Below are 10,426 nucleotides of genomic sequence, written 5' to 3'. Positions count from 1 at the left end.
TACTAAATAATAAACAATATTTTCTAGTAGGGTCCAAGTAGAGTCATTTTTGCAGCTAAAAATGGCTATTTTTTGGAAATTCTAAATGGCGGACCATGAAGAAGATGCCCCTTTTCATGTATGAAAAGTGCAATTTTTCCAGTCATAATGAATACTTAGAGTTTGATGCTGGTGGTAAGTATTCATGAAAAAGGTAACATTAGTGAATGGGCAGCATGAATTCTGGAAATAAACAACTAAAACTCTCACACAGTGTCCCTTTAAGGATGTAAAGTGCACCAGTAAAGAAAGCTGCATAATTTTGGCTGCTATCCGCTGTGAGATTTCTCATGCATTCGGACCATGTTGGTCGAAAAAGTGTAGTTATAAGCAGCTGGTCTTCTTTTATACACAGTGGAAAGAGTAGAAATCCAAACACTGTAGCTCCACTTTGAAACACATGCCTGATGAAGACCCCATTGGGTCGAAACGTAGTAGGCCTACCTGAATACATTTTCAAAGCGGAGCTACAGTGACTTCTACTCTTTCCACTCATCAGATATGCCTTTGTCCTGCACTTAGCCTCATAGAGGTAGGATGTACTCTTACTCTTATGAAGATACTTTTTTACACACCGACCTCCAGTGACCCAGAGATATAATGGTGCATTCCAGTCCCAAACCATCCTAGTAGGAGATCGTACTTATCCAACATGAATATTTTTGCTCCCGTTCCTGACAGTTGAAGTGGGAGTTCTACAACCATGGCAACAGTAGCGGTTTAGCTGGCTTTAGCGAGGTGTTTTGATACGAGCCAATTGAGCCATAATAGCTATTATTCTGTCATATGTTACATTTATGTTGACACAATATCATGTTATAACACGAAGAATATGTTGAGTTAAAATGGCTGTGTTTGGAACAGCTGCACAAAAGAGAAATGGAGTTTCACTATTTATTGACATTTTAAAATAACAGCTCCATGGGGGCAACCATTATCATCCGACTTCGATTTGTTGAGGTGGGAGTAGTGCGAGTCACCCCGACTTCGCTAGTTGGATGTCCCACTTCGACATGCGTTCCAGAGCATTTTTCGTAGTAGGAGGTTGGATAAGTGCGATCTCCTACTAGGATGGTTTGGAACCGGAATGCACCATAACTGTTGGTTCCCAACATCATAGCAAAACTGAAGAGCAAAACAACTCTTTTGGCTACTACTGTACGTACGCTTTCTGTTATCTTCGTCAGAGCATAAAGCTATCCTTCATGAGAAAAACAAAAGTGTAGCACAGTCTTAGATGTTCAGGGTTATCAATCTTGGATGTTCAACCGTGTATTATTCTGACATACTGTACCGCTATCCCATCAAACAATGCATTCCCAAACCAAAAGATAGTGTAACAGATTTCTGACATAGAAAAAGCAGCTGTTTTATTGAAATGTGAGAATGCCACAGTGAAATGCAGTTAAGCAGAGTTGAAGTAAGGTCAGTAAGACATGCACCACAAAGAGATTGGGCAAGTTAAGAGCATATAAACAGGTAAATGCACAAAACACATGTTTATCCATCTAGGAGTGCGCCACAAATAAGAGTTTGAGCCATGGTTGCTCACTGACTGCCGATATTGTTTGCATCGGAGGCGCTCTCTATCTATAGGGCAGTCATGGGTAAGCAACTAGGGCGTCAGACTTGTTACCCAAAGGTTGCTGGTTTGACTCCCGGCCTGCCAGGATGGTAGGGAGAGCAATTAACCAGTGCTCTCCCCCATCCTCCTCCACGACTGAGGTACCCTGAGCATGGTACCGTCCAGCCGCACTGTTCCCTTTCGGGCGCCATTGGGGGCTGCCTTGCGCAGGTGAGGCATAAATGCAATTTCGTTGGGTGCAGTGTGTTGTGGAGGGCTTTGTCACAATGACAATGGAAGTGCACTATGGATAGATTCAGTAGTGCAGCGGTCTCCAATTATTATTCCCAAAGGGCGCAAATGAGGCTGAGGGCCAAACAAATCATCCGACCCTATGGCCACAGATAGCACACATTTATGTTTTCATTTGTACCAGAGATTCTTTAAGTATTCTGTAAGTAACATAATTGGTTTCTATGGGCACCTAACATGACCAGGTTCCGGTCTGCCTAAAGGGGCGTGTCATAATACTCCTAGCAATGAATAGAACAGTCCTTAGGTCTGCCTAAAGGGGTTCCACCCCCCCCCCCCTTGCAATAATAGAACCGGAAACAATGGGCCAATGGAACCTCTCTCTCTCTACTCTCTCTGTTTGTTCCAACCTCATGGTGGGCCAAATGTTTACTGTACCTTGCCCATGCCGGATTCGGCCCAGCCGGCCGCCATTTGGAAGCCACTGCAGTAGTGGGTTAAAAAAATCAGGCCATTATTGTTATTTGTTTATATTATATTTCATCTGCAGGCCACACTGAGTGAGGAGGTGAGTCGTGTGTGGCCCCCAGGCTTCAAGTTGCCCATCCCTGCTCTACATTATCCGTATCTATGCACAGAACATATGATGTGACAGCACGGGGCAGTGTTCAATGTCTGTATCCCCGTAGTGCACATTAACCTGAGGTCATCCTGCGTTCCCCAGGCTTCGGGAGGGAGGTTTGCTAACGCTCTACTGCTAACTCTGCTAGTTGGCATCCGTTAGACACGCCTTTGCTTAGTAGAACATTTCCCCTCTACAACTAGGACGACATTACAGCAGTACTGCGACATCATAAACAATATTTAGTAGTACATGCCATTCTGGTAACAACAAGCTTATTACAGTGAAGATGTTTAAATGCACAAACAACAACAGAGCATGTCCACATTACTGTCACCACATAATTCATATCTCACTTTTTTAAATCTATTGTAACATGTAAATACACAGCTTAGCGCTCAATTCCACCTGCAATGCAGGTGATGGGGAGACAGCAGACACTCAGGCACACACTCAGTGACACACACACATGCACACACACACGCAAGCGTGCGCGCACACACAGACACAGACACACACACACACACACACACACACACACACACACACACACACACACACACACACACACACACACACACACACACACACACACACACACACACACACACACACACACACATACTGTTAGTGGGTCATGTACAGGGGCCAGGCTACCATGGTTTAGTTATAGTTAACGTCCTCAGCCTCCTCCTCATCATCGTCATCAATCATTATCATCATCATCAGTGGTTGTCATTATCATCACCAACAGCAGGGGCATCTGTAGTGGTCTGGTCTTTCAGGGGCACACAGAGGGCACATTTTCGGTCACAATAATTAGGACCCCCCCTGATCATCATCATCATCATCATCACCATCATCATCATCATTTCCAGTGCCGCAAAGAGGCAGTAGTGAAAGTGAAAGTGAAAGCCCATTGGGAAACTCCAACTCCCATTGTCATTGTGACACAGCACTCTACAGCACACAAGTGAACACTGCACACTGCACACAACGAAATTGCATTTATGCCTCACCCGTGCAAGGGGGCAGCCCTCAGTGGCGCCCCATGGGGAGCAGTGCGGTGGGACGGTACCATGCTCAGGGTACCTCAGTCATGGAGGAGGATGGGGGAGAGCACTGGTTGTGGTCAGGGCAATTCATGGAGAGCTAAAGGGAACTATGTAATGTGGTTGTAGCAGAGGACAGAGCACAGGGATGTTTGGGACAGAGCAAAATAGCTAATTCAAGGGGCTCATAAATTCATACTTCACCCCATCGGTGTCGTTCAAGGGGGTAAAGTGTGACTGAGTCACCATGGCCCCATGTAAATAGGGGGCCCACACTTAGTCTAATTTATGAAGGTTTGGTTGTGTGTGTGGGGGGGGGGGTGGGGGGGGGGGGGGGGGGGGGGGGGTCATTGGAGCTGATTGTACTTGTACATACGCCCCAAAATGTGTTGCTACATTGCTTCACCCTTATCATCATCATCATCGTCATCATCATCATCCTCCTCCTCCTCCTCCTCCTCCTCCTCCTCCTCCTCCTCCTCCATCATCATCACCACCACCACCACCACCACCATGACCACCATTATTGTTAGACACAACAATTTACGAAACAAAAACCAATGCATTGTTTGGTGACAGTTTGCTGGTTTCAATCATAAACAGGCTTGCTGTATGTCCCCTGGAATGGTTACTCATAGAGAGGGATTTGATACTATGCGGACGCTTCACCCTGAATGCCCACATTCACCATTATCTTGACATATCTTCTGACACAGAGAGATTGTATGATATCTCTAGACGGGGTGTGACGGGTGTCACATTTTTGTCTTTTTAAATCTAAACCCAAACAGGTCTGGAAGAGGGGTGACTGAGTGTATTATCTGCACATCTGTCTGGAGTGGATGAGGACCAGAGCTTGTGTTTGGGTGGCCGTTGGAGTGAGCTAAGCGAGTGCACTGTATTGCACTGTATACAGTATGCCCCTGGCAGAGACAAACACAATGCTCTGCCTCCCCTGCAGAGCTGTGACAATGCTGAGCGCTGAGTTACTGTCTGTGTGTGTGTGTGTGTGTGTGTGTGTGTGTGTGTGTGTGTGTGTGTGTGTGTGTGTGTGTGTGTGTGTGTGTGTGTGTGTGTGTGTGTTTGCTGAGGTCATTCTGGAGTCTGCATACGATTAATGAGGAAATGGGTCAACCCACTCACACACACATGCACGCACGCACACACACACACAAACACACACACCAGCCCCTAACTCCACCGACACCATGCACACATAGCCTACTGTACACACACACAGACACACACACTGTAACAATAGGGCGATCTGGTAACTGTCGCCACCGGGACACTTCAAGACATCTGCTTTGTATTTCCGTAATAAAGGCTACAGAACTTTGGGCCATTTTAGTAATTTGTTGTTTATGACACCTTGTCTTACCTGCCACTGTACCCGCACACCCTGTTGATCTTGTCCTTTACCTGACTTGTATTTTCCTTCGCTCTTTGACTGCAGTCTTACCTGAGAAAAGAAGAAAAGTTTCCAACTACCATTACACTGCCATATGGAATGCAGTAATAGCCTTCCAGTAATACTGTATATAATAAACACCAGCATGTATTTGTGTTATCAAAATCAACACACCAATGCATTGACTTTAATTTAAGCTATTAAATAGGAGAGCATGTAAAATGTGTGTTCTTACAGTACAGTAGATAGGGCCATAAAGGGCTGGAGTTTATGGAAGCTTTACCAGGATTAAATAACCCATTATTTTCTCCCGAAGCTGTTAACCTATTAGGGGTGTGCAAAATAATCGTCATATCGATGCATCGCAATACTTACTTTCACGATACAATGCATCGATTCATGACAAGGTATCGTGATACTTATTTTCTCAATATACTGCATGGATTCATGACAATTGATTATTTGATAACAATAAAATTCTATTTGCCACGGGTTGATTTTGTTCAGTAGAGAGTAGGTAATATTTCTGTTGTGATGTAAGCTCTCTCCCAGATGATAAAATGCTTAAATAGAATGAACTGACATATGAAAGCTACACAGCAACTGACAAATAAGCTGTATTTTACACATTTACTGAAGTAAATATCGCAACGCATCACAGTAGTACATGAATCGCAATGCATCGTGATAGAATCGCATCGTGGCATGTGTATCGTGATGCGCATCAAATCGTGAACCCTTTGCCAATACCCACCCCTATAACCTATACTAACATCCGTAGAACACGGCATAAGCCTACAGGCAGTGGTGTAGTCTACTTTTTTATGGTGGGTATGCTGTATATTTGAGCATTTTTTGAAGTGGGTATACTGTATATATTTGTGCCATTCAAAACAATGGAGCAATCAATTTTAAGTGGGTATACTGAAATCCCTGAAATTTAGAAGTGGGTATACTCCGTATACCCACGTTCTACGTAGACTACACCACTGCCTACAGGGCACGTGCTCATTGTTCAGAAATTCTGAATAGTATTCCCTGTGGAAATAGCACCAGGCCTGTTTTTCAATAAATGCGCTCGGGTGAAATGCAGCGACAAGTCACCTCTGAGTGGACTTCCTGAACTGCACTTTTGAAAGAAAAAAGTATGGTAGAGTTCTAAAATCCATGTCAAGGTGAAAGCCTTCATCAGGTTGCAGAAGTGTGCCGTGATACAGTGTATTTGCCAAATAAAGCGGTTAGTCACGCCTCTAGGAGTCAGCACGATCCCTTTTGCAGCGCACACTATTTCCGCCTTCGGGGGAGCGAAATCCAGAGTCACCAATAACTTTTCGTGGAGAAGTTCGGCTGGGAGAGACACAGACGTACCGGTCCGGGGAACCTGATTTATGCCTCCCAGTAGACTTTGAAGGTTTTGCGGTAGAGTAAGCGCGGAATGCACAGCTGAAACTGGAAGTTTAGCCCACCGTCGAAAAACAAACAGTTGGTGAAACTTCATGGGACAGCAACTGCACTGATTTCCCCCGGAATCGTTATTCCTGTCAAACTTCAACCAGGTAAGAAAACCTGTTGCCTATGGCCTTTGCCAACACGTCTTACCTGTAAACAAACTTTTCTTAGCGCCTGGAGCTACGTGTTTCTAATTGTTGTGAAACTTGGCCGTTTATGTAAGCGGCGCGCGCGTGTGTTTTAAAACCAATATTGTTCAGAGCATTTTGGTTATGGGTAAGGTGCCCTGTATGCAAGCATCTGTCACAAAACTTTGCTACGGTTGTCTTTTGTGCAGAGACTGAATCATTTTCGCTTCTTCTGCAACATGACACATGGGGATAGAACATCTGTAGAATACCTCAAATACCAGATGCACCATGCAGTGTAGTTGGTCTTCTGCGCAAGAAAGCATTTCAAAGAGGGTGACTTCTGCATGTCACAATGGTGTCATTCAAGAATCTGAGTACGTCCAAGTGTACTTTCCAGTCACGGATCTACACATAGCGGGTACATTTGAAGCCACATCGCTTGTTTTATCAGGAAAGGACTTCAGGAGTGACATAGTAATAGAGTACATTTTAGAATCTCGAAGGAAATTCATGTAGCCTATGCCATGGCATAGGCCTATTAAACCCTAACCATAATTAAAAGAGTGGATTAACAGCACAAACGGCCCTGACAACTTGCACTGCCTTCAAGTGCCTTGTAATGACACCGTCATTTATGACACAGTCATTACAATTCTTCACTTTGATATGATTCCTAAAATAGAAGGAAGTTGCGTTGCACCCAACAATTACCCGGCAAGTCTACTCGGGGATTATGCGTGCAGAATTGCGCGCATTCATTGAAAACAACTGTTCCTTCCAGTGCTTCCCCCTCTCTATCCACCGACCAACAGGCACAAAATCCCAGGCAGCTATTACCCCCTAGAGAACATATCCATCCTATTGGCATTGGCCTACGGATGCAGACATGAAGCATGCGAAAAATCATGACACAAATTTAGATCACATGCAGGGCCGGTTCTAGGCAATTTGGTGCCCTAGGCGAGCACCATCTTTCCTTTTTGTGTAATTTGACATTGGCATCTGTAATCATGGTGTGATTGTACATAGCTGATCTACAATGTATATGTACTGAGTGTCCATTAAAACTCAATGTCAATGTAAAGTTTAATGCTTTATTTAACATAATTTTGTAATTCTGTGGGCCATGGTGCCCCCCCAGGACATTTGGCGCTCTAGGCGATGGCCTAGTCTGCCTTTGCCTAGGGCCGGCCCTGATCACATGCAGAGGCAACAGCTGAGGGATGGCCTTTATTGAACTATGAGTCCAGAGGCCATGGCTGGGTCATTGTTAGGCTACGTACATACCGGGGCATAACAGCAAATTTCGGGCCCTATGTACAATCAGCTCCAATGTACAACCCCCCCCCCCCCAGCCATGTATTTTCATAAATCAGACTGTGTGAGGGCCTCCTATATACATGGGGCCCTCGTGACTCAGTCACACTTTACACCCCCCTGAACGACACCCCTGCGTACATGCCATGGGCAGGGCAGGGCAGGACACTAAAAGGCTTTAACCCCCTCCCTGTCGAGGTACAAGGAACGGAGTTCCTCTTGTCACTCAAACAAGTAGTCAGACACATTCCTGGCATAGACTCGGGATATGTGGGGGCTTCTCTTGGGGGATTCTCCATCTGATGTTGAACGTTTTCCGAGTCATTGCGTTAAGTTAGCCGTTGGGTTCGGCCAGCAGGAGCCCCTCAGCATATGAGTGAGTGAACCGCGTTGAACTCGTTCCTATACCATGTGGTCACTCAGCCCTCCTGGTTTATTTTCAGTCATGGTATGCTCAGCTTGCCCTCCATAAGGCTTCGGAAGTAAAACACAAAAGTAATATGTGTGTGTGTGTGTGTGTGTCTCTCTCTGTCTGTCTGTACGTGCGTGTCTGATGTGTGTGTGTGCTTGTGTGCACGTGTAGGCCTATGTGTGTGCGTGTCTATGTGCATGCTTGCACGTGTGTCTGTACGTGCCAACAACTCTGCTCTACCCCTTAAGGCCTGGCCCATGTGATGGCCTCTCTAACACACTCTGTGTCAAGTCGAGCTGCGGGGCGGCTGGGACCTACAGTGCGTGCCTGTCTTGTCTCGGGTATTCATTTGTTTGCCTGACTATTTTTTTTTCTGTGTGTCTCTGCCACCAAAGCAGCAACAGCAGCCTTGGAGGAGAGTAGTATATGAGGTACTCGATCATATCTGTACTGTCGAGTCGAGAGGCTTCATAACTCTCTGTCAAGAGTGTGACTGTGGAGGATGGCACCTAGAGCAAAGGGAACACACCACCACCAGCCTGGTTTCCATAGACTGTAGGCCGGAGCCCGGCTACATCACCACCACACCACACAACACCCCCTCGCCACACTGCAGCACACAATACCACACAACAGAGAGCCACACAAGAGCAAAGGGAACACACCAGCACAGCACAGCACAGCACAGCACAGCACAGCACAGCACAGCACAGCACAGCACAGCACAGCACAGCACAGCACAGCACAGCACAGCACAGCACAGCACAGCCACAGCACAGCACAGCACAGCACAGCACAGCACAGCACAGCACAGCACAGCACAGCACAGCACAGCACCACGGCACAGCACAGCACAGCACAGCACAGCACAGCACACCACCACGGCACAGCACGCCATACCATGCCACGCCACAGCACACCACACCACCCCACCACACCAGACCAGAGAGCCACACCACCACACCACACCAGAGAGCCACACCACCACACCACACCACACCACACCAGAGAGCCACACCACCACACCACAACGCCACGCCACACCACACCACACCATACCACAGCACAGGACAGCACACCAGAGAGCCACACAACAGAACCTCTGTGCAGGGGCGGTTCTAGGCCGAAATGACCAGGGAGGCCGAGGTGGGACCATTATTTTTTCAAGGGGGCACATCAATTGGAAAAAGAGATACAATTTGAATGTTATGAATATATAATATACAGTACATCATGTCACGGTCATTGACTGGGGCCACAGGGGCCACATCAGGGGCCAGGAGGAAATGAAGAGTTCAGATGCAAAACCCCCTAAGTGCCTTTTCAGAAAATAATCTTAATTCATTTTTATTTAATACCAAGCTATCAAAATTGCATATTTTTTAATTTTATTTATGTAATATAACTATTTATATGTATTATCAAGTACATGAATGTAAACCAAACCAACAACGGGGTTCTCTAAAAATACATAAGTGCAGGTCTTCAGAAATGGAGTTAGGGGGTTTTGCATCTGAACTCTTCAAATCCACCCTGGACCTAGAACCGCCCATGCCTCTGTGCTCTTCTGCTTGGATAAAAAGTCTGCTTTCCCAGAGCTCCTCTCCAAAACAAACGCAAACACAAACACATTTCTTCAACAAGCAACCAGAAAGCACTAAACACACTCTGCTAAACTCTGTGGGGGGCTCAGGCACTGCTGAACGTAGTCACCCATGATGATTTCAAAGACCGTGAGTGTGGTGGAGGTTGGAGGTTTGGATGGTGGGGGGGGGAGTGAATTGAGGGGGTGAAGGGGTCCAAAAGGGCAGGGGGCATGTTGCTGGAGCAGATGACGGGGTGTGGGGGGTGTCTGTCTTTGCATGCAATTCCCCCTGGTCCTGGATTAGGCAAGATTAACATTTCTTGAAAGAAGAGAGAAGTTCCGCACACTCCCGAGTTGCAGAAATTATATTTTAATGTGACAACATTTCACATACGTACATACGTGACCTGAGGAAGGCAGACGGAGGTACATGCGTATTTGACCAGAGGAAGGCCGATGGAGGCCTAAATATCACATACAAATATCAGGCAATTCCTCTTCTTTCAAGTATTTTACTGGTTGCCAGCACCTCCTTTTCTGGTGTGCGTTTTGCACCTCCACTCAAGATTAACATTTCTCCCAGCCCTGTCGT

General features: G+C 46.1%; 1 long non-coding RNA gene across 1 annotated transcript in view; it reads left to right on the top strand.

Moving 5' to 3' along the window:
* Window positions 1-6,039: 6,039 nt before the first annotated feature.
* The window catches only part of LOC134447441 (uncharacterized), a 119,839-nt gene continuing 115,452 nt past the window's right edge, over window positions 6,040-10,426 (top strand). Inside the window, exon 1 of the long non-coding RNA XR_010034602.1 lies at window positions 6,040-6,496. This is a non-coding gene — a long non-coding RNA (uncharacterized LOC134447441). The remainder of the gene's footprint in view (window positions 6,497-10,426) is intronic.

The sequence above is a fragment of the Engraulis encrasicolus genome, chromosome 4 (assembly GCF_034702125.1).
Source record: "Engraulis encrasicolus isolate BLACKSEA-1 chromosome 4, IST_EnEncr_1.0, whole genome shotgun sequence".
Lineage (NCBI taxonomy): Eukaryota > Metazoa > Chordata > Actinopteri > Clupeiformes > Engraulidae > Engraulis > Engraulis encrasicolus.
The sequence above is the reverse complement of the archived record's forward strand: the minus strand, read 5'-3'. Positions and strand labels throughout refer to the sequence as shown.